Genomic DNA, 25,236 nt, shown 5'->3' on the forward strand with positions numbered 1-25,236 from the left:
CAGACAGTGTGGTGAAAGGGACGTAACAGCTTGTCACCTATATCCCTAAAAATATTAGAGATGCACATCATGGGAAAATAAATAGAAATCAGCCAAGACCTCAGAAAAAAAATGGTAGACCTCCACAAGTCTGGTTCATCCTTGGAAGCAATTTCCAAATGCCTGAAGGTACCACGCTCATCTGTACAAACAATAGTACGCAAGTATAAACACCATGGGACCACGCAGCCGTCATACCACTCAGGAAGGAGACGCTTTCTGTTTCCTAGAGATGAACGTACTTAGTTGCGAAAAGTACAAATCAATCCCAGAACAACAGCAAAGGACCATGTGAAGATGCTGGAGGAAACAGGTAGAAAAGTATCAATATCCACAGTAAAACGAGTCCTGTAAAATCGACAGAACCTGAAAGGCCGGCTCAGCAAGGAAGAAGCCACTGCTCCAAAACCGCCACAAAAAGCCAGACTACGGTTTGCAACTGCACATGGGGACAAAGATCGTACTTTTTGGAGAAATGTCCCCTGGTCTGATGAAACAAAAATAGAACTGTTTGTCCATAATGACCATCGTTATGTTCGGAGGGAAAAGAAGGACGCTTGCAAGCCGAAGAACACCATCCCAACCATGAAGCACGGGGGTGGCAGCATCATGTTGTGAGGGTGCAAATGGACAATGACCCCACGCATACTTCCAAAGTTGTGGCAAAATGGCTTAAGGACAACACAGTCAAGTTATTGGAGTGGCCATCACAAAGCCCTGACCTCAGTCCTATAGAACATTTGTGGGCAGGACTGAAAAGGTGTGTGTAAGCAAGGAGGCCTACAAACCTGACTCAGTTACACCAGCTCTGTCAGGAGGAACGGGCCAAAATTCACCCAACTTATTGTGGGAAGCTTGTGGAATTTTACCTGAAACGTTTGACCCAAGTTAAACAATTTGAAGGCAATGCTACCAAATACTAATTGAGTGCATGTCAACTTTTGACCCACTGGGAATGTGATGAAAGAAATAATTCTATCTACTATTATTCTGACATTTCACATCCTTAAAATAAAGTGGTGATCCTAACTGACCTAAGACAGGGAATTTTTACTCTGATTAAATGTCAGGAATTGTGAAAAACTGAGTTTAAATGTATTTGGCTAAGGTGTATGTAAACTTCCGACTTCAACTGTATATACTGTATTTTATACCATCTTGCCTATGCCACTGTCATTGCTCATCCATATATTTATATGTATATATATTGTTATTCCATTCCTTTAGTTAGATTTGTGTGTATTAGGAAGTTGTTGTGGAATTGTTAGATTACATGTAAGATATTGCTGCACAGTCGGAACTAGAAGCACAAGCATTTCGCTACACTCGCAATAACATCTGCTAACCATGTGTATGTGACCAATAAAATTGTATTTGATTGCCAACATGACTAGCTAAATTACAAAAATAAAATCTGCCCCTGTATAGAAGTAGGGAAACCCCTCAACTCTCTGTTCCCTCTCTGGACTCTCTGTGGTTGAGTCTTCTCAAACCACAGAGGTGTGTGTGTGTGTTCACAATGCAATTCAGAGAAGCAGATCATTTTGGTGTGCATACTACATAGAATGTAGTCAAGAGTACATTCAGATGCGTGGTCCGCAGCAAATTTTCTTCACAATACAACAAACTCATTCTGTTCAGGACAACCCAGGGTATAACGCCATGTCATCTAACTGTACGTCAAACACAGTGATCATAAACCTTGACACTTTACATTACATGAGTTTTATCATATGGAAAATGTGAAGTGCCCATTTGGACTCCCATTTTTTTGGCTTGTTTGTATGACATCAAAGCGATATTTATTATAATCTCATCTTTCAAAATACATTGAGTCCTCGTAATTTACACCCTTTCCATCACTCAGCATTTACCCCCCAGAGGAAACACTTCAATCCAATTTAGGCGCTTAGTGTCCAAATCTGCCATTTTCAACCTGTATACAGGTAAGACTGTAAAGGGCCACTGGATTCGTCATGCTGACGAATGGCCAGACCTTTTTTGTAAAAAGAAAAGTCCAGACACCTGAAAAGGGTCTGAAATACAGGACGCAAATACAGCTGCGTCTGTCCCAAACTCATTGGCGCAGGAAACTGAGGGGCCCAGTTGAAACAATGTTACAAGTTTTCTGGCAGGCTGGACCCAGTCGATACAATGTTGTAAGTTCACTAGTGTAAGCTCAGAACAGATGGAGAGAGAGGCAGACAGGCAGACATGAATGTGATTGAAAGAACCTGAACCAACTGTCACTGGTTTCAACCATGACACAGAGGTGGGGGTGTTCGTTTAATTTGGAATAAGCTTTTATTTTCACATTTACCACTGTGGCAGTACAAATTAGATTTTTAAACAAATAGGAGAGTGGTTAAATTTCAGTCCCCCCAAAGTTGGACTTTAGTTGCATTTAGGGGAGCGCATGTCTCATTTGAGGGGGCTGAGCCCCCCCTGGCCCCTGTAATTCACACACTGCTTTTCTCCTAAATGACAAAAGACACAGACCCCCAGCACTTCCCCAACTACACTGACACACACTCTAAACCTGGTCCATCAACTTTCCTGATCTAGGGTCTGTTTTTATATACTGTAGCTTTAACAACAAACAGATATTCAGTATGATTGAATAACAAAATGCATCAGATTCACAGGTATTTGAAAATCATTATTTCTCAGTCTGAAACTTGATATGTCATTTTGAGGGAAATTTCACTGAATCATATTTTTGTCACATGAGATGCAGTGTCATCCAACACAGACTACTGTAGGTAATGAGAAACACACACACACACACACACACACACACACACACACACACACACACCTCTGTGGTTTGAGAAGACTCAACCACAGAGAGTCCAGAGAGGGAACAGAGAGTTGAGGGGTTTCCCTACTTCTATACAGGGGCAGCTACAGGTTAGGGACGGGGTTACGACAATGAAAAGGTGAATCCAGGTGACTCCAGGCACCAGTTCCTTTAACACTGACCATTAGCTCTTCATAGAGCTGACCTAAGCAGGAACATATCAAATGGCCGATTCCACGACAGCATGGCCCACACTTTAATTATTATTAGAATTAAAGTGTCCCTTTTACACCCTTTTAAAACCTACAGTATACATGCCTCCTGTAATGATATGTGAACAATACATGATACAGATGTTGGTGTCATTATACTCCTTAGTGTTCTCTCAAATATGGAGTATGTCTAGATTCTGAAAAATACATTTTCATGTTAATTTATTCAACAGTACTCTGCTTTTAAATATTGTTTGGAACAATATACTCTTCAAAACACATCAACTTTCCATAGTGGGCTCTCTGCCAAAGTTGAATAAATTATAAACATATAAAATGACATTATAGATCATTAATCAATCACAGCCCTCCTTTAGGATTGCAGCAAACCAACAGTGGAGGGAGTTGACTTTGAATCCATTTTCCCATTCACTGTGTTGGGGGTGCTCATAAAATAGATCATAACTTTAAAAGTTGTAGAGAGCCCACTAGAAATGTGATGTACTTGTAGATTATATTGCTTAAAACAATATGTCTAAAAATTAACCACATCAAAAAGTGTACTTTTGAAATATTAATAATTTCAATGATGAATAAACTCAGAATATAGCAATACTCCATATTTTAAAGCACACAACTAGGAGTATAATGACACCTAGATGTTGTCTATCAGGTACAGTTCACAGATCATTGGGCCGAAAATGGTCCACTTTCATGAAAATGTTTTGTGCCAAATGTAAAAAACAATATCAAACATCCTTCCTCCCAATGTAGTTTCTCTGTGAGAATTGCCAGAACAATCCGAGATACCAAAAGTAAATGGCATCGAATTGCCAGACTGGCAATTAACCATTATTAAACCAGGGAAGTCACATTCGCATAGCATCCCGTTTTGAAAATGAGCCCTGCAACACCCTGCTTCACTCCCTCTCTGAATTCAGTTTCTAACACAGAGGAACACAAAGACAAAAAAGCGAGAAACAAACAGTGACACACACACACTTACTGTACCTCTTTGTAAGGAAAGTGGTGCTGAGAGAGTGAGCGGGGGGGAGCTCCTCACACTGCTCCCTACATCTCTGGACACCCTGGAGAGGCCTGGAAACTACAGACAGACACAGAGAGAAAAAAAAAAAATCAATGAGATACTACAGTAGTACCTGGATGTGCACTGCTGTAACAAGGTAGTACTTTGTTATATTGTAGGACAGTACAGTAGCAGAAGTAACTGTTCTAGTCGGGTGGTCTGGCATCATAGGCTACTGTGAGGCAAAAGCACACATACTCAGGCTTATAATAGAAATTACTTTCCAAAACAATTGATGCAAAGGACCGTGTGGAGGTGTGTGCGTACAGTACATCAATTTCGTTGCGTATGTGCTCACAACAATGTCAGTGAGCTAGCAGACACTGACAGAGAGCTTCATCTCCTTCATTGGCAGTTGCATGTTGACTAGACCGGGCACGCGTGTGCTTGCACCATCGCTCGCATGTTGATTTTGTCCATCCACACCAGATGCGATCAGGAGACGCAGGTTGAAATATCAAAATGAACTCTGAACCAACTGTATTAATTTGGGGACAGGTTGAAAACACATGAAACGTTTATGGCCATTTAGCTAGCTAACTTGCTGGTGCTAGCTAATTTGTCCTGGGATATAAAAATTGTGTTGTTATTTTACATGCACAAAGTCCTTTTTTACGGGATCTCTGTAGAATTTTGACAATTTTTAGTCACACAAAATAGTGTGTTCTCTACTCCAACAATTAATCAACAGATAAAAGGGGAAACCTAGTTAATTTCTAGTAAACGCTTCTTTTTCTTCTGTGGACTTTATATGGCAACCACCTTTAAGGTGCATTACCACCACCAACTGGACTGGAGTGTGGACCTCAGTTCATCTTTCAAATCACCCACGTGGGTATATGCTCCTAAAAACCAATGAGATGGGAACATCAAGCATCAAAGCATCAAAAATAGAAGTCCAAGTTCTATTTTAGCACCTGGCTACACAGATGATCGTTGACGCGCTCAAGCAGTTTGGAAGAAATGATTGAATAAGATGTGTAAATGTATTTTGCAACGCTCACACACGTAACACGAGTGGTATGGTCAGCATGTTATCTGAAAGCAGAGGACCGCCCGGCATGGCGGATGCTTTTTTACGACCTTGTTTTCCACAGGGAGCGAAGAGGAGGAGGAGCTAAGTATGTAAGCAAGTTACCAGGATGTTGCTTTCTCCTGTCCACGTCCTTAATGTCAGTGGAAAAGACGAGGAGAGAAAGACACTTTACACTGAGGTGCAGCCCGATCCATATTCAAAGTCAGTCTTAGATAAAGAGAAAGGAGTTACATCATCAAAACAACCACACACAATGGTTCCCTTCCTCATGGGCTTGGATTTCACAACTCCTAGTGAGATCAGGAGTGAAGCAACAACTTCCTCTGTTACACCAGGCCAGGGAAACAACCTGCCTGCCTGGCCTCAACCATATCAACCGCACAAATCATAAACAAGGGCTATTCACATTCAGGTCAACATAAATCATGGTTCAGCCTTCCCCTCTAATCAGGGACTAATTCAAACCTGTCACAGTAGCAGATGAGTGAACTCTCTGGCGTCAAGGTTCCACATCTGAATTATCTTTACTAAGCCTGTAGGCAAGGCCTTTACCATACAAATTAACCACCGTGCTATTTCACTCGGAAATACAACAGCCAACAAGACCTTGAGGACCAGTGGACACTCCCACATTTCTATAGAAATGACAGAAAACACCATTAGGCATTAGAAGATCATTTTGCCATTGGTAGAAGCAAGTAACAGTAATGGTTTGGATGCACATAACTAAGTTCTCTTTAATAATAAACATGATTCTTCCATTTTGCATGGCAAGTTGCCCATTATACAATGAAGCCAGTCTACTCAACAACCCACCACACAAAGCATGTATTCAAAACAACCTTCTAGTGGCCCAGTGACAAATTGTAGCCCATTCCTTGCTCACGACCCAAAGCACCATGAGGAAATCCCAGAGTCCAGTCGTATCCACACAGAGACAATCCCACAGTGAGATGGAAACAGAGACAGATGGGGGGGGAAAATCACGACACAGGTGATCCCACATCCTTACCAGGGAGAAGGACAATCTTCAGAGCAACATAATGTCTGTTACTGTATCCCAGACACCTCTAATAAACACAAACGAGAGAGAGAGAGAGACAAGCTCTGCTAAGCTGGTTGAGCTCTTATAGACGCTCTCTCTCTCTGGTCTCTGCTCGTGACACTGTGCCTCTCCACTCAAAAATAGTCACAGGGACATGGTTAGTCCCTGTCCCTTCCTCCTCAAGCCAACTATGTTTCCTCTCCTATTCCTCCACTTCCCCTAAATTAACCAGAACGCTGTCAATGGGAGAAACATGGGGGACTCATTGTCAGGATTCCCGCGGCAGACGCTGCCTGTCAAACACACAGAATTCCCACGGAACTCCGCTCCCATGCTTGGGAAATCCATTCCTCTTCACTCACACACACACACACACACACACACACACACACACACACACACACACACACACACACACACACACACACACACACACACACACACACACACACACACACACACACACACACACACACACACACACACACACACACACCACACACACACACACACACACACACACACACACAGAGAGAGAGAGAGGTCACCTCCATCTCTGACTGAGAACAAGTCAGGGCCTGACGCCCTCGACTCACACAGACTCCTGTCCACTGACACACACTTCCACAACGATAAGAATCTCTGATAACACCTACGCAAGCTCCTGAAGACAAGCAGGTATTACATGTTTATTGCGCTTGGTATCTCCAGTTGGTTATCAGTAGAAGGTAGCAGGCCATTATGTTGTCTGTTACAGGACAGAGTGCTGTTCAAACATGTAGTCTGAAGACTGGAAATAAATGATGGCATTTTTCATCAGATAACAGCCTAAGGAATGACATTGCAGAGACCTAAAGGCATGGGTGCAGAGGCAGAACCAAACACTCCCCAAACCATTTAAGAAATGCTACAGCTGACCAACCATAAACTGAGTCACAGGTCTCATACCATGAAAACAACAAATAACATGTCTCAATTATTTTAGGAGGAAATCTTGGTCTAAAGAATTAAAGGAGGGGTTGATATAGCTGGAATGATAGCAAAAGACACATTCCACCTGTACACAGGTAGGAGTTTCTCCCCAATCTGTTCAGAAAAGTTTAGCCCCATCTGCTGGTGCCCCTCTGCACTCTAGGTATAACTTCACATCAGATCTAGGATCAGATTACCCTACTCCAAATACTAACTCATTAGGGTGGTGGATTAAAAAAGGTAGACAGTATGATGACACGACTCAAAGCAAATACATGGGTCAACTTCTGCAACACCTTAGAGCATTGAAGCAGGAGGCTAAACTTCTCTGTATTGTTGCCATAGCTACTACGTTGTATCAGCGTGAAAGGCACCCGTGCACACGCGCAGATACTCTGTGTGAGAACAAAGTCTTGCATTGCACTCATCTCAATATCTGCGGTGCTGTACGTTGCAATGTCATCTCACGGAGTCTACCTTTAACATCTGACCCTGTATCAGTAGTTACAGGTGTACTACTCTCCGCCAATAGTTCACCTAATTTCAGTTTGTGACACAAAACAAGCAAGTATAGTGTATAGAATCATACCAACTAAACCGCAGTGAAATAAATACATTTTCCATAACCCCCCCCAAAAAAATGTTTCAGCTGCTTGAAGTTGGTGTGCAAAACCAAAAGTTAGACAAAATCTAAATTTAAGCATGGGACACAGAAAGAGCACATAGAACAGATATACCGCTCCTTAGGCTTGCTTTCAATGAGAAAGAAATATTAGTTATAGATCTGTCAATGTGAATTTGGTCAGGTCGCCCAAAAAGTTACATATTGCGCTTTAACCTCTCTGGGGTAGGGGGCAGTATTTTGACATCCGGATGAAAAGCGTGCCCAAAAAAACTGCCTGTTACTCAGGCTCAGAAGCTAGGATATGCATATAATTGGTAGATTTGGATAGAAAACACTCTAAAGTTTCTAAAACTGTTAAAAGAATGTCTGTGAGTATAACATAACTGATATTGCAGGCGAAACCCCGAGGACAAACCACCCCCCCCAAAACAATATTAATCTTACCACTATTTTCAATGCCTAGTATTTTAATAATAAGGCCAAGTCCTCCCAGATTGCAGTTCCTAGGGCTTCCACTAGATGTCAACAGTCAGGCTGGTTTTTGGAAAAATGACCCAGAAATTGTAATTTTTCTAGGTGCTCCCATTTTGGCTGTAGTGTTTCCAAGCGCGTGGAGGAAAGCGCGTTCTTTCTTATTTATCTCCGGTAATGAACATACTATTCTCCATCTTAAATTTTATAGTTTATTTGCATATTAGGATACCTAAGGTTTGATTATAAACATTGTTTGACTTGTTTGGAAAAGTTTATTAGTAACGTTTGGGATTCATTTTATATGCATTTTGATGGAGGGAAACTGAGTGGATTATTGACTGAAGCGCACCAGTTAACTGAGTTATGGATATAAAGAAGGACATTATTGAACAAAAGGACCATTTGTGATGTAACTGGGACCTTTTGGAGTGCCAACAGAAAAAGATCAAAGGTAAGGCATTTTTTATATCGCTATTTCTGAATTTTGTGTCACACCTGCCTGGTTGAAATATGATTTTCATGCTTTTGTATGCGGGGCGCTGTCCTCAGATAATCGCATGGTTTGCTTTCGCCATAAAGCCTTTTTGAAATCTGACACAGCGGCTGGATTAACAAGAAGTTAAGATTTATTTTGATGTATAACACATTTTCAAGAATGTAAAATATTTGAATTGAGTATTTTTGAATTTCACGCTCTGCAATTTCACCGGATGTTGGCCAGGTGGGACGCTACTGTCCCACATACCCTAGAGAAGTTAAGGGCAGCTTCGATATACCTCCCATTCTGACCCTTTAAGATATCATATCCTGTTCCCTGAATCAGGTCTGGGACAGATGGGTGACAGTGTCAACAGCCTAACCCCAGAGAGGGAATTAACTCTCCAGTCGCACCTCTCCACTATGATAGCCCAAGTGGGGTGAAGCTCTGGCACAAAATGGCCACCGTGGAACACCCAGGTCTGATAGACCCCCAGGGACTCTTTTTCCCAAACCCTCTGATTTGATCTCTGTACCAAACTCTGATAGAGGCCCTGACAGGTTCATCCTACAGAGGAGAAAAGTCCTTTCCTCATGTAGTAGTAAAAAGTGTGAGGTTCTCTGACTCACTAACACACAGCAACCCTTTGACTGAGTCACATGGCTCATGTTTACAAACATCACAGATCATGTGATCACACAAAAAGATGACCAGACAAAACAAATCAAGACAACAAAACAAAAACCTCAGTGTTAGTGTATGGAAGACAGTGGGCTTGTTCGACATTGCAGCCGGCATCGCAGGTGAGTCACAACAGACTGATCTACAATTCACCTGGCATCATAAAGAACTCTTAAATTATTATTTGTAGATCAATCATTCAGTCCCAATTTGCCCACAATGCATCACAGATTTGATGATCTAGAACAGGGCCAGCTAACTCCTCTTAGATTATGGCTGTTACTACTGATAACCAAGGTAATACCACAGTAAGTGATAATCACAGTGAGAGGGTAAATTGGAAAGTTGCTTATTGGTTGAAGGGAAGAATTTCCTGAACATCCTGTGGTAAATCTTATCTCCACTAGCCTGATAAGATACTTTTGTTAATGAGCAGCATTCACTAAATATATATCCAAATAGATTCTTTGAGGTTTGGCTAAAACGTTGTTGTATGCATGTCCTGGATATGTGGACTGTCTCAGGAACAGCATGCTGAACATAGGTTCATTCTAGAGAGGTCATGACCTTTTCAGTACAACACACCTTAAGGGAACATCAATTAAACAAGGTTTACAATTCTGCAAATCCTCTGGGCTGTTACTGGTGAATATTTCCCTGCTTTGAGTATTATCAAGTTGTCTTCTAGTTACACGATAAATGTTTATCCTAATGCTTATTGGTTGGAATTGTGATGGTCAAACTATATCTTACTCCACAGTGTGGCTCTGGGGACCATTGTGGACAGTGCTGTTTTTATGTTGAGCATATTGATTGGTTGGTCAGTGCTTTTTAGATTGTGGTCTTTCACCAATCAATCAGGATCTTCCCCAGGGTGACACAGCCACATCACTCTGTAGAGCAAGCATGGGCAACGTAAGCCACGTGTGCCAAGGCTGGCACGCAAGGGTATTTGCCTTGGCACGCCAAGCAATTTGATAAAATAAGTGAAATTGGCTACTAAATGACTACTGCTTTGAATTTCACACCATTTGTTAAAGTATTCCTTAGGCCTATAGTATGTGTGAAGATAATGCGTCTTGGGTATTATTAAAAATACTGAGTCAAGAAGGGGAGTGTGGCTAAGATGCACAAGGCGAGTCTCTCCAGAATGCGTTCTCTCACGTCAATTCGAGCGCATTCATTGTTTCATAACTTAATTGTTTGTTAGCGTCTATAAATTCCCCATTACATATATCAAGAGTAGTACATTTACCATTAATCCCCATAATTTCTAATCTACAATGTTCAGTAATTTCTGTTAATGCATTCAATATACTATTATTATAACAGTCGTTTACTGTTCTCATTGTCCGAATTGACACATTGTTTGCTGAGCTCAAAAACTATGCTACACTCGTGAGAAACAAGTTTCGGTTTGTTTCATTCCATTTGTGAGTTTTGTCAATTTATTCATTGTCTTGTTTGCAGAATATCAGTCTCTCCCTGATGTTTTTCCTGGAGAGAAGTGGCTTCTTTGCTGCCCTTCATGACACCAGGCCATCCTCCAAAAGTCTTTGCCTCACTGTGCGTGCAGATGCACTTACACCTGCCTGAAAAACATCAGGGACAGACTGATATTCTGCAAAAGGTACAGGGATTGGACTGCTGAGGACTGGGGTAAAGTCATTTTCTCTGAAGAATCCCCTTTTCGATTGTTTGGGGCATCCGGAAAAAAGCTTGTCTGGAGAAGACAAGGTGAGCGCTACCATCAGTCCTGTGTCATGCCATTCCTGAGCAAGCTCTGTACTGGTGGTGCCCTGATCCCGCAGCTGAATCAACTTCAGGAGACGGTCCTGGCTCTTGCTGGACTTTCTTGGGCGCCCTGAAGCCTTCTTCACAACAATTGAACCGCTCTCCTTGAAGTTCTTGATGATCCGATAAATGGTTGATTTAGGTGCAATCTTACTGGCAGCAATATCCTTGCCTGTGAAGCCCTTTTTGTGCAAAGCAATGATGACGGCACGTGTTTCCTTGCAGGTAACCATGGTTGACAGAGGAAGAACAATGATTCCAACCCTCATTTTGAAGCTTCCAGTCTGTTATTTGAACTCAATCAGCATGACAGAGTGATCTCCAGCCTTGTCCTCGTCAACACTCACACCTGTGTTAACGAGAGAATCACTGACATGTCAGCTGGTCTTTTTGTGGCAGGGCTGAAATGCAGTGGAATTTTTTTGGGGGGATTCATTTCATTTGCATGGCAAAGAGGGACTTTGCATTTAATTGCAATTCATCTGATCACTCTTCATAACATTCTGGAGTATATGCAAATTGCCATCATACAGATGGAGGCAGCAGGCTTTGTGAAAATTAATATTTGTGTCATTCTAAACTTTTGGCCATGACTGTACAGCCATTGAGAATGACAATGGTTCCTCAATCAATATATGACAAATCATTCCAGCTCTCTCCCTTATGATAACCACCGAGCCTTGGCATGAAAGGGAAAAATGTCATGCTCTCGGATGTCTGATCCAGTAGAAACGTAATTAAATTCCTGATTACTTCTCCCTATCGCATATACAGCTGTGTCTGTCCAGAGCTCACTGGCACGGGAAACTCAGAGCCCAGAATAGTTCCTACAATTTTGCTAGCAAGAGCGTCGGGCCGGACCCAGTTGATACAATGTTTCAAGTTTGTTATAGACAGGTGGAGTAGAGAGATGAATGCAACTGAAAGAACATGAACCAAAAGCCATGCATAGCCTATATGATTCGCAAGATATTTATTTTGATCAGGATATTTTCTAACTGCACTGTTTTTATTTGTTGGCTTTATGTAAGCGCTTCTTACCTTGTTGGTAATAAGTTACTTGCATTGGTACAGTGCATTCGGAAATTATTCAGAACCATTGACTTTTTCCACATTTTGTTACGTACAGCCTTATTCTAAAATTGATTCAATTCAATGCCCCATAATGACAAAGCAAAAACCTTTGCACCGGTCTGAGGTCCTGAGTGCTCTGGAGCAGGTTCTCGTCAAGGACCTCTGTACTTTGTTCCGTTCATCTTTCCCTCGATCCTGACTAGTCTCCCAGTCTCGGAGGCTGAAAAACATCCCCACAGCATGATTCTGCTACCACCTTGCTTCACCGTAGGGATAGTGCCAGGTTTCCTCCAGACATGACACTCAGGCCAAAGAGTTTAATCTTAGTTTCGTAAGACTAGAGAATCATGTTTTTCATGGTCTGTCGTTTAGGTGCCTTTTGGCACCCAACTCTGTCAGAGTGACCATTGGGTTCTTTGTCATCTCCCTGACCAAGGCCCTCTCTCTCACTCTCGATTGCTCAGTTTGGCTGGGGGGCCAGCTCTAGGATGAGTCTTGGTGGTTCCAAACTTCTTCCATTTAAGAATGATGGAGGCCACTGTGTTCTTGGGGAACTTCAATGCTGCAGAAGTGTTTTGGTACCCTTCCTCAGATCTGTGCCTCTACAAAATTCTGTCTCGGAGCTCTAGGGACAATTCCTTCGACCTCATGGTTTGGTTTTCCCTCTGACATGCACTGTCAACTGTGGGACCTTATATAGACAGGTGTGTGCCTTTCCAAATCATAACTAATCCATTGAATTTAACACAGGTGGAGTCCAATCAAATTGTAGAAACATCTCAAGGATGAGCAATGGAAACAGGATGCACCTGAGCTCAATGTCAAGTCTCATAGCAAAGGGTCTGAATATTTATGTGATATTTCAGTTTTTTTGTAATACATTTGCAAAAATGTCTAAAAACCTGTTTTCGCTTCGTCATGGGGTAGTGTGTGTAGATTGATGAGGGAAAAAATTATATTTAAGCAAGTTTAGAATAAGGCTGTAACGTGACAAAATGTGGGAAAGGGGTCATTTTAATTTAGATTAATCACATGACAATGATTTAGATACGAAGACGTTATTATAATTTCAAAAAATAATACTGTTCCAAGAAATGTGAGCATAAAAAGCATATCTGGCACGAAGATCGGTAGAAATGCTAAGATAAATTGTAAATTGGCACTCCACATGAAAAAGGTTGCAGACCCCTGCTGTAGGGTGAGAGAGACCGAGAGATCCAGCAGGCTGATTTTGTTTGGCTTTTGTTAGAGGGAAGCTTGTTGTGCTTTAAAAAAGGGCCAGCTGTGTTTCTCTTCTCTCACCTCTGCTCTTTCCATCCCAACCCACTGGACATATTCAGACATCAACATCAGCGGTGTGAGGACACAGAACATGACTGAGGCATGGATCTCACATTCATCTGTGTTAACAAGGCCTTGTTTGCAAACACACTGTGGCATCTTTAATAGCCTGATAAAGACTTCAGTGTTATTTTGGGTCAGGGCAGGCTCGCCTGCTGATTGGCTAGAGGAGCAGCTGCCTGCTGGTTGCTGTTGACCAATCGCTGAGCTCATGTGTGGGAGGGAAGTCTGACCAACAAAGCCTTGCACTCCTGACAATGGTCCATGTAGAGAGGAGGTCGGGCCCAGAAAAGAAACACACACACGCAGGAACCTGACATTCAGCCCTCACCAGGTCCTCTTAGAGAAAGAGGGAACTGCAGATGACTTGTGCATGTTGAGAGATGTTAATCAGTGTGGGGTTGTGTAGGGTTGAGGGCCTTTCTTAACAACAGCCGTGTGTATCTGTGTTTCCTCCCTCCACTGCGCTGATGGGAGAAGCACTGCTGTCAATAAGAGAGACTCGTGAGAGGGCCATAGAAGGAACAGAATGAATGGTCACAACGGACACACTTCTAAATTCTACAGGATTCTTTACAGACCAATAAATAGAGCGCACATTTCACACTGTTGCAGGTGTGCCAGAACAGAGAGGCAGAGGCCTCGGAGGGATGGTTGGATAAGGAAAGCTGTGCATGTGTGCCCGTTTGTGTGGACACTCATACGTAGTGGTGTAAAGTACTTAAGTAGTTTGTGGTATCTGTACTTTATTTTAATATTAATATTTTTGACTACTTTTACTCACTACATTCAAAGAAAAGTATGTACTTTTACTCCATACATTTTCCCTGACACCCAAAAGTACACATTACATTTTCAATACTTAGCAGGACAGGAAAATGGTCCAATTCACACACTTAAAGAGAACATATCTGGTCATCCCTACTGCCTATGATCTGGCGGATTCATTAAAACACACATGCTTCATTTTCTAATTATGTCTGAGTGTTGGAATGTGCCCCTGGCTACCTGTAAATAAAACATTTAAATAAAATTGTGCCATCTGGTTTGCTTAATATAAGCTATTTATACTTTTACTTTTGATACTTAAGTATATATTTAAAACCAAATACTTTTAGACTTTTATCAAGTAGTATTTTACTGGGTGACTTTCACTTGTCATTTTCTATTAAGGCATCTTCACTTTTACTCAAGTATGACAATTGGATACTTTTTCCACCACTGCTCATACGTGAGTACAACCGTGAGTAAGAGAGGAAGCGAGTCAGGGTGGGGGCTGGGGAGGTAGTTACCAGCAACACAGCATTTTTTTGGGCATGGATAAATGTTGGAATGCTGGCAGAGTTGGAATGAAAGGCGTTTGGGAGATGAATTGGGAGATTAGGAAATGTCGGCGAGGTCTGGGCGCTCACACACTCTTACTGACGTCACAAAAAGAATACCCACCATTCCACCACCCTCTCACACCTTCTTTTCTCTCTCTCTCTCTCCCCCTCCCCGCCACACCACGGGGACCAGCAGGGAGCTGCTCACTTTAAAGTATGGCAACTATGCCTGTCAGATAGAGAGAGGAGGAAAGAGAGCGAGAGAGAGGTGAGATGTTTTGGGAGCTAAATCAGTTGCCGCTGCTGATGGTGGCCATGTTTCATTACGGTAAATACTGAGAGAATAACAAACTGTGTGCATGCATCATATCTTAAACTGCTAATACTGGTGGCACCATCATGGAAGTCACTATAACAGTAATGCCAACTTAGGATCTGCTCAACACATCAAACCTTTATCACTAAACATGGAGGGGGGTTCTGGTGGATTTAAAACACACACAGTTAGGCCTTGATAAAACACTGACAGAAAACATGTCAAGAAGACATTATATCAGAAATATCACTAAAAGCTTATCCATGTCATATGAGGCAGTATTAAAATAGGTATGGTTTCCAACGTCACTAATGCTACAAGATAAGTGTTCTGCTGAGACTGAGCTAAGAGATGAGGGAGGACAGCGATCTGAGGTACTGTTATCAACATTAAGGGAAGGAATTATTTCAACACTGAAGCAAGAAGTGCTGATATCAGACGGCTTTAAGCACCTTAGAAACAACTCTGTCTGAGTACTGAGCAGGAACATTGATGGGACAGACAGTCTTTACAGCGCATCTTCACCCTCACTTAATGGCCAAGGAGAAATGTGTGTGTGAATACTATGTATGGGTGTGTTTTTGTAGGATATAGTAGTTTGTCTTTATGCCTGTCCAGTTCAGGCATAGAGCTTATATAAATAAAACCTTATACAGTAGGCCACCTTCATTTCCCCATCGACTATTCCTACCGTTCTGTTTTGATAATGTTGTGCATGTTTTTCCTGCCAATAAAGTAGCATTGGATTGGACAGTGTGTGTGTCCATTCATTTGAGATTGGGGCCTGCAGAGTTCCCCTAATGCATTTAGCAGGAGCTAAGCAACAGATGAGGAAATATGAACTCCACGTTAGACTATTTTTGAGTGGAAAAAAATCTGACAGATTGATTTTGGGGAGAACGAGACGACAACGTCTCTCCTAGAAAATAAACGTTTAATGAAGGAACGTTTGGTAGCACTATAGCAATGAAAAGAGTATAGGGTCAGGAGTTAACTGACGAAATTAGCTGGCCAGGATGAACCCTTGGCTCTCATTGTAGCCTATAATGAGGACCCCAAATGTTTCATGGTCATGTGCTCAGGAAAAACTTCAGGTTCCAGAAATGACTACTACCAAGCAAAAAAGTGACAGACCACAACCTATCAGACTCAGAAAGAGGAAGTGGGACCCTGAGGGTGGGGCTAAGAGGAAGCAGTGTCACACATGGTTAAACATTATTATTTTTTATTTTTTTTTAAACACCCACCCAATCTCTTTTCATCATCCTGGTCGATCAGTCTGTCAGTTTAACCCTGGTGTTTTTGTTTTCAAAGCATAGATTAGGAGAACATGGCAGTTACTGGCTGAATGTGTTATGGCACAAGAGGAAATCAATTTTTTCTACTTTTATATTTATTTTTTAACCCCTTTTTCTCCCCAATTTCATGGTATCCAATTGGTAGTTACAATCTTGTCTCATCGCTGCAACTCCCGTACAGACTCTGGAGAGGCGAAGGTCGAGAGCCGTGCGTCCTCCGAACCGCACTGCTACTTGACACAATGCCCACTTGACCCGGAAGCCAGGCGCACCAATGTGTCAGAGGAAACACCGTACACCTGGCGACCGTGTCAGCGTGCTGTGGCGGGCCGGGCGCAGTGGAGTCGCTGGTGCACGATGGGACAAGGACATCCCTGCCAGCCAAACCCTCCCTAACCTGGACGACGCTGGGCCAATTGTGCGCCGCCCCATGAGTCTCCCGACCACGGCCGGCTGCAACAGAGCCTGCGATGCAGTGCCTTAGACCACTGTGCCACTCGGGAGGCCAAGAGGAAATATTTTTACACAATTGTTCAATTTGACACTACTCATGACTTCAGAAGCAAATCATTGAAGGTCAACATCCTTTCCCATATCGTGACTCCACATCACAGACCTCACATGTGCTACTGAAGAGTCAGCCATGTATGCATTCTACTGAAACACCTATCAGGCAGCACAGAGCACCCACTGAAGGGTTCAAATAAGGGCATTTCCATGTAAAAGGACCCATGAGCACCAACATGAAGTTTATAGGAGCATGTCAAATTGGGTGTCAAATGAAAGCTAAGAGTCTTTTTTTTTTTTTATGAAAGCATTTATATGTAACAAGTGCTGAATTTGATGTTGTATAATTACACAAAATCTGCATTGTTCCCATGCCTGATATTAGTGTACATTCCTTATGTTGTAAGTGCCCCTTTAAATGACACACTTCCTTCTTCTGCATTCCCCCTCAAACATCCCCTGCCCCCCTTAACTCTTCACTTTCTAATGTGAATTTGAGGTAGGTTACTGAAAAATTGTCCCATGAAAATCATAATCAATTCTATGGTTAAACACAGATATTGAGTTTATATTGTCACTGACATTGTGATATTATAGTCTTCTACCAGTATATTGGTGATATTATAGTCTTCTACCAGTATATTAGTGATATTATAGTCTTCTACCAGTATATTGGTGATATTATAGTCTTTTACCAGTATATTGGTGATATTATAGTCTTCTACCAGTATATTGTGATGTTTATGCATTTCATGCATTTATTACCTATTTATCTGTTGATTTGTGAACGCTGTACATGCGAGCTCATTACTGTACTTTTCACTGGCTAGCATAGCTTTTCATGTCCCCTGTTAATTTGTACTTTACAGAGGAGTTGGTGCATAAGGGCAGCATAACATTCAATTTATGGATGTTGTTGTTTTCTTTAACAGACAACACCAACCCTGATCCTTTGGTCATATGTAAGCCGATCAAAACAAAAGAGGCAATCTAAACTGGTCATATATATATACATATACATTTTTCAAACCATTTTCCATCCTTACAATTAGGAATAAACAAAGGCTTTCACTTCTGGTCAGATGGAAAACAGATCTGCGAGAACATCTACCAAAAAAAGGTCTTCAGGTATTAGAAATACATCACAGCATAATAATGTTGAAGACCCCTGCCAACTAATAAACACTTACAGAAGGTAAACAATTTCTCAAACTGTAAGTTTACGAAATATTGCCTTGTGCTTTGTAATTCCTTTACGAAAAACCCACATACTGTACCATTAAGATACTTTCTAAATTTCTCTCCCTCATGCTGAACGATTAATGAAAGTTTACAGAAGTAACAAGTAGTGGTAGACCGACCAATTAGTGTTTTTACTGATAATTATTCATAAACTTCAAAACAAACTTGAAGGGATTAAAACGTATAAATCTGTTACAAAAATCTGTAATAGAATTACTGCAATTACTGGAAATTATAGTAGTCAAACTGCAGTTGGTTCCCCTGCTACTGTCCTCCTTTCAACTGGCATACTGTTATGTTCAGTACTACTGTTCTCCTTTCAACTGGTATACTGTTATGTTCAGTACTACTGTTCTCCTTTCCACTGGCATACTGTTATGTTCAGTACTACTGTTCTCCTTTCAACTGGCATACTGTTATGTTCAGTACTACTGTTCTCCTTTCCACTGGCATACTGTTATGTTCAGTACTACTGCTCTCCTTTCCACTGGCATACTGTTATATTCAGTACTACTGTCCTCCTATCCACTGTCATACTATTATGTTCAGTACTACTGTTCTCCTTTCAACTGGCATACTGTTATGTTCAGTACTACTGTTCTCCTTTCCACTGGCATACTGTTATGTTCAGCTCATAGGGTCTCCTGCTACTGTCCTCCTTTCAACTGGCATACTGTTATGTTCAGTACTACTGTCCTCCTTTCCACTGGCATTCTGTTATGTTCAGTACTACTGTCCTCCTTTCCACTGACATACTGTTATGTTCAGTACTACTGTCCTCCTTTCCACTGACATACTGTTATGTTCAGTACTACTGTTCTCCTTTCCACTGACATACTGTTATGTTCAGCTCATAGTGTCTCCTGTTACTGTCCTCCCTTCCACTGGCATACTGTTATGTTCAGCTCATAGTGTCTCCTGTTACTGTCCTCCCTTCCACTGACATACTGTTATGTTCAGCTCATAGTGTCTCCTGTTACTGTCCTCCCTTCCACTGTCATACTGTTATGTTCAGCTCATAGTGTCTCCTGTTACTGTCCTCTCTTCCACTGGCATACTGTTATGTTCAGCTCATAAACAGTTTTCTTTCTCCTTCTGTGGTCAAAGCAAGACTGAAAACAGTCTGGACGACCCCGCTCTCTAGTAAAATGTCACCTCTCCAGTGTCTTACTGACACCTACTCGCTTTCCATTTACTGTAACCAGCATCCTCACCCACTGAGCACCGGAAAACCATGGACGTTGAAAAGTAGTTGACATTGTCAGTCCACCCTGGCCAGACCAAATCTGAACCAAATAGACATCTATGTGAAATCAAATGTTATTGGTCACATAAACATGGTTAGCAGATAACGCAAGTGTAGCGAAATGCTTATGCATTATGTTTCACAAGTTTGGACAGTAAAGTAGAGAACAGTAAAGAAAAGTACAGCACAGTAAAGAGAAGTAGAGTCTATTCTGAACATATCTACTTTACTGAACCATACTGTGCTGTATTGTCACATCCAAACTTGTGAAACAGACTTCTAGGATTGGCTCAGATTTGGTCTGTTCTGGACCAACCAAAGTGGTAATAGCCAGTGTGTAGAATAATACCCAAATATGCAAAAGAAGGATAATGCATATTTCTACCTTTGTGTACCTATTCAGGATACATCACCAAGAAGAAAATATTAAAATCCATAATTGTGCATTTCTGTATAGTACAGATCAGGGACCCATGATGCAATACCGTTAGCGTAACTCAGGGATCAGGGACCCATGATGCAATACCATTAGCGTAACACAGGGATCCATGAAGCAATACCATTAGCGTTATTCAGGGATCAGGGACCCATGATGCAATACCGTTAGCGTAATACGGGGATCAGGGACCCATGATGCAATACCATTAGCGTAACTCAGGGATCAGGGACCCATGATGCAATACCATTAGCGTAACACAGGGATCCATGAAGCAATACCATTAGCGTTATTCAGGGATCAGGGACCCATGATGCAATACCGTTAGCGTAATACGGGGATCAGGGACCCATGATGCAATACCATTAGCGTAACTCAGGGATCAGGGACCCATGATGCAATACCATTAGCGTAACACAGGGATCCATGAAGCAATACCATTAGCGTAATTCAGGGATCAGGGACCCATGATGCAATACCGTTAGCGTAATACGGGGATCAGGGACCCATGATGCAATACCATTAGCGTAACTCAGGGACCCATGATGCAATACCATTAGCGTAACTCAGGGACCCATGATGCAATACCGTTAGCGTAATACGGGGATCAGGGACCCATGATGCAATACCGTTAGCGTAATTCAGGGATCAGGGACCCATGATGCAATACCATTAGCGTAACTCAGGGACCCATGATGCAATACCGTTAGCGTAATACGGGGATCAGGGACCCATGATGCAATACCGTTAGCGTAATTCAGGGATCAGGGACCCATGATGCAATACCATTAGCGTAACTCAGGGACCCATGATGCAATACCGTTAGCGTAATACGGGGATCAGGGACCCATGATGCAATACCGTTAGCGTAATTCAGGGATCAGGGACCCATGATGCAATACCGTTAGCGTAATTCAGGGATCAGGGACCCATGATGCAATACCATTAGCGTAACTCAGGGACCCATGATGCAATACCGTTAGCGTAATACGGGGATCAGGGACCCATGATGCAATACCGTTAGCGTAATTCAGGGATCAGGGACCCATGATGCAATACCGTTAGCGTAATACGGGGAACAGGGGCCCATGATGCAATACCGTTAGCGTAACTCAGGGATCCATGATGCAATACCATTAGCGTAACTCAGGGATCAGGGACCCATGATGCAATACCGTTAGCGTTATACGGGGGATCAGGGACCCATGATGCAATACCGTTAGCGTAATACGGGGGATCAGGGACCCATGATGCAATACCATTAGCGTAACTCAGGGATCAGGGACCCATGATGCAATACCATTAGCGTAACTCAGGGATCAGGGACCCATGATGCAATACCGTTAGCGTAACTCCGTTACTGGATGTAAATCCACTTCACCTACTGTAGTTCAATAACCAAAAAATAATCATTTCAAACTCAGTGTGTCATGTCATAGCTGATACCCCATTCTTTCTGCAGACATCTTTTGAATCTTAAAAATCAGAGCAGATACTGTATTTAACAGCTTTTTTGGAAACCGTGGTCACATAAAAAAATTTAAAAAAGATTTTACCTTAATTCTGTTAGCAAATTTGCATCAGCACAATTCTTCCAGTAAATGTGTTTTGTGCCATTTTCTGTGTAAATTGTTCAAAGTAGTCCTTGTGTATAGAGTTGCAATGTTTGTTAAACTTTGAAATAAAAAAAAATGTTTATATCCACTTTAAAGTGAAACTGAGTCAAAGCGTAAGTCCGTTACTGTGGAATTGCCCATACCAGACTTCTAGGAACCAGGGCAGGGCGTGTAGACACACACAACCTGCTGCTTTCTCATCTGATTACAGGCACCACTGACCCCATCTTTAGATGCCTGTGTTTACCTGTAGTAAATTAACCCTGTCACCACCACTTCCATGTACACTAGTCCAAGTAGCCTGAAAATACAGAACCACACACACACACACACACACACACACACACACACTTCTAAGGAAATGGAAGCTGTTAACAGTAAACATGCACTACTGATACTTCTCGTAATAGGCTATGTTGAATTGCTGAGAAATCTAACCGTGCATCAGTTAACATCGTCCATTCTAGTTTATCAAACAATGTCCCCAATAGCCTATAACCTACTGTGAACTTAATCTTCCAAGGGTAGTTGGTGTACTGCAGCTGCATTTTGTTTTGAGAGAGAGAGAGCGAGAGAGCGAGAGAGCGAGAGAGCGAGAGAGCGAGAGAGCGAGAGAGCGAGAGAGAAAGAGAAAGAGAAACCAGATCAGGTTGCACATTAACAGAAAAAAGGCCCAAACTACAGAAACTGACTAAGTAGAGCACTGGCACCAACTACACAGACTGTAGGGACACGCACACAAACAACTGCCTGGTCCCTATGTAAGCAGGTCAGTGGCTGTGTGGACGGATTTAATTCAATGGCTTTATAACTAAATCATATTAAGGATGTACGATCAGACTGTAATTCAATATCTTAATTATAATATTACAAAGAAAGGGCTAGCAATAATAATGTCTCCTCTCATATTTGTCATTAGCAATATAGATATAGATTTTCCTAATTCATGACCTATGGCACAGAAAGTCAGGCACTCCACTGACACACACAAGATAGCTTTGCGTCTCGTCAAGAGAATGGAATTAACCTTGACGTGGTTCAACTCGTAATGGAACAAAACCACTCAGTCTACTGTTGCTAACGTTACTTAGCTACCTGCCAGCTTCACGATTTTTACTTTTTAATTACCGTTCTATATTTACGTTTTTTTTCCCACTCTCAACTTTTTCACCCTGGACGCTGGACATGGTTCTATAGGACCTCCACCAGCCGAAGCTAAGTAGAAACATTAACATTAAACCTTCTAATTGCATTCGCTGTACTCATAAGATTTTATTTTTTATTTAACCTCTCTGGGCTAGGCGGGACGAATTCGTCCCACCTACGTAACAGCCACTTTAAGCCTGTGGCGCGATTTTCAAAACCTTAAAAATCCTATTACTTCAATTTCTCAAACATATGACTATTTTACAGCTATTTAAAGACAAGACTCTCGTTAATCTAACCACACTGTCCGATTTCAAAAAGGCTTTACAACGAAAGCAAAACATTAGATTATGTCAGCAGAGTACCAAGCCAGAAATAATCAGACACCCATTTTTCAAGCCAGCATATAATGTCACCAAAACCCAGAAGACAGCTAAATGCAGCACTCACCTTTGATGATCTTCATCAGATGACAACCCTAGGACATTATGTTATACAATACATGCATGTTTTGTTCAATCAAGTTCATATTTATATCAAAAACCAGCTTTTTACATTAGCATGTGACGTTCAAAACTAGCATACCCCCCGCAAACTTCCGGGGAATTCGCTAACATTTTACTAAATTACTCACGATAAACGTTCACAAAAAGCATAACAATTATTTTAAGAATTATAGATACAGACCTCCTCTATGCACTCGATATGTCCGATTTTAAAATAGCTTTTTGGTGAAAGCACATTTTGCAATATTCTAAGTACATAGCCCAGGCATCACGGGCTGGCTATTTAGACACCCGGCAAGTTTAGCACTCACCATAATCATATTTACTATTATAAAAGTTTGATTACCTTTTGTTGTCTTCGTCAGAATGCACTCCCAGGACTGCTACTTCAATAACAAATGTTGGTTTGGTCAAAAATAATCCATCGTTATATCCGAATAGCGGCGTTTTGTTCGTGCGTTCCAGACACTATCCGAAATGGTAAAGAAGTGTCGCGCGCATGGCGCAATTCGTGACAATAAAATTCTAAATATTCCATTACCGTACTTCGAAGCATGTCAACCGCTGTTTAAAATCAATTTTTACGCCATTTTTCTCGTAGAAAAGCGATAATATTCCGACAGGGAATCTCGTTTTCGGCAAACAGAGGAAAAAAAATCACAAATGCGGGGGCGGTCGGGTCACGCGCATAAGCCCAGAGTCCCTTGATCAGCCACTTGAGAAAGGCGATAATGTGTTTCAGCCTGGGGCTGGGATGACGACATTCTGTTTTTTCCCGGGCTCTGAGAGCCTATGGAAGACGTGGGAAGTGTCACGTTAGAGCAGAGATCCTTAGTAAAAGATAGAGATGGAAAAGAAGTTCAAGAAATGGTCAGACAGGCCACTTCCTGTAAAGGAATCTCTCAGGTTTTGACCTGCCATTTGAGTTCTGTTATACTCACAGACACCATTCAAACAGTTTTAGAAACTTTAGGGTGTTTTCTATCCATATGTAATAAGTATATGCATATTCTAGTTACTGGGTAGGAGTGGTGACCAGATTAAATCGGGTATGTTTTTTATCCAGCCGTGTCAATACTGCCCCCTAGCCCTAACAGGCAAGTCTGTTAAGAACAAATTCTTATTTACAATGATGGCCTAGGAACAGTGCTTGTTCAGGTGCAGAACAACAGATTTTTACCTTGTCAGCTCAGGGATTTGATCTAGCACCCTTTCGGTTACTGGCCCAACACTAACCACTAGGCTACCTGCCGCCCCAGGAGAATGATCGCCTTATGGTGAGGATAGCCGTGCTGCAAGCCCAACGTCAGATGCAATCGTTAGACAAGGGTAATTTAAGTGTAGGAAAGGATGAAACAGCATCTGTGCCACCAATAAGTACAGATAGTAGTATAAATCCTCTCGCACAGTCCCCGCAGCTGGACAACTTTCTCATGGCTTCTGGAAGGAAATGCTGTAGGAATGCTCAACCGGTGTTCGCTCATTCAGCCGACAAACTTTAAACCGGTTTTCCCCATTAAGCAACGGGTCGGAGTCAGAGGCCAGGCCTTCTCTGGTCTCTCCTCTCCTCCCTCCCGTTACGGGGTCTGAGACGCCAAAGCCTCCCACCATTAGCTCTGACAAGTTGAATACCCTAGTCATTGGCGATTCCATTACCCGCAGTATTAGACTTAAAAAGAATCATCCAGCGATCATACACTGTTTACCGGGGGCAGGACTACCGACGTTAAGGCTAATCTGAAGATGGTACTGGCTAAGGCTAAAACTGGCGAGTGTAGAGAGTATAGGGATATTGTTATCCACGTCGGTACCAAAGATGTTAGGATGAAACAGTCAGAGGTCACCAAGTGCAACATACTGTAGCTTCAGCGTGTAAATCAGCTAGAAAGATGTGTCGACATCAAGTAATTGTCTCTGGCCCATTCCCAGTTAGGGGGAGT

General features: G+C 42.0%; 1 protein-coding gene across 3 annotated transcripts in view; it reads right to left on the minus strand.

Moving 5' to 3' along the window:
• tfeb (transcription factor EB) overlaps positions 1 to 25,236 on the minus strand; it is a 138,767-nt gene that overhangs the window by 97,984 nt on the left and 15,547 nt on the right. For 2 of the 3 annotated variants that reach the window (XM_014166987.3, XM_014166986.3), the window contains exon 2: positions 4,063 to 4,156. The gene's annotated coding sequence lies outside the window, so the exon portion shown is untranslated. Of the gene's footprint in view, positions 1 to 4,062; positions 4,157 to 6,186; positions 6,206 to 25,236 lie in introns of those variants that run through there. The other variant, XM_082967448.1, reaches the window with a different exon arrangement.

Source organism: Salmo salar, chromosome 22 (genome assembly GCF_965601325.2).
Source record: "Salmo salar chromosome 22, fSalSal1, whole genome shotgun sequence".
Lineage (NCBI taxonomy): Eukaryota > Metazoa > Chordata > Actinopteri > Salmoniformes > Salmonidae > Salmo > Salmo salar.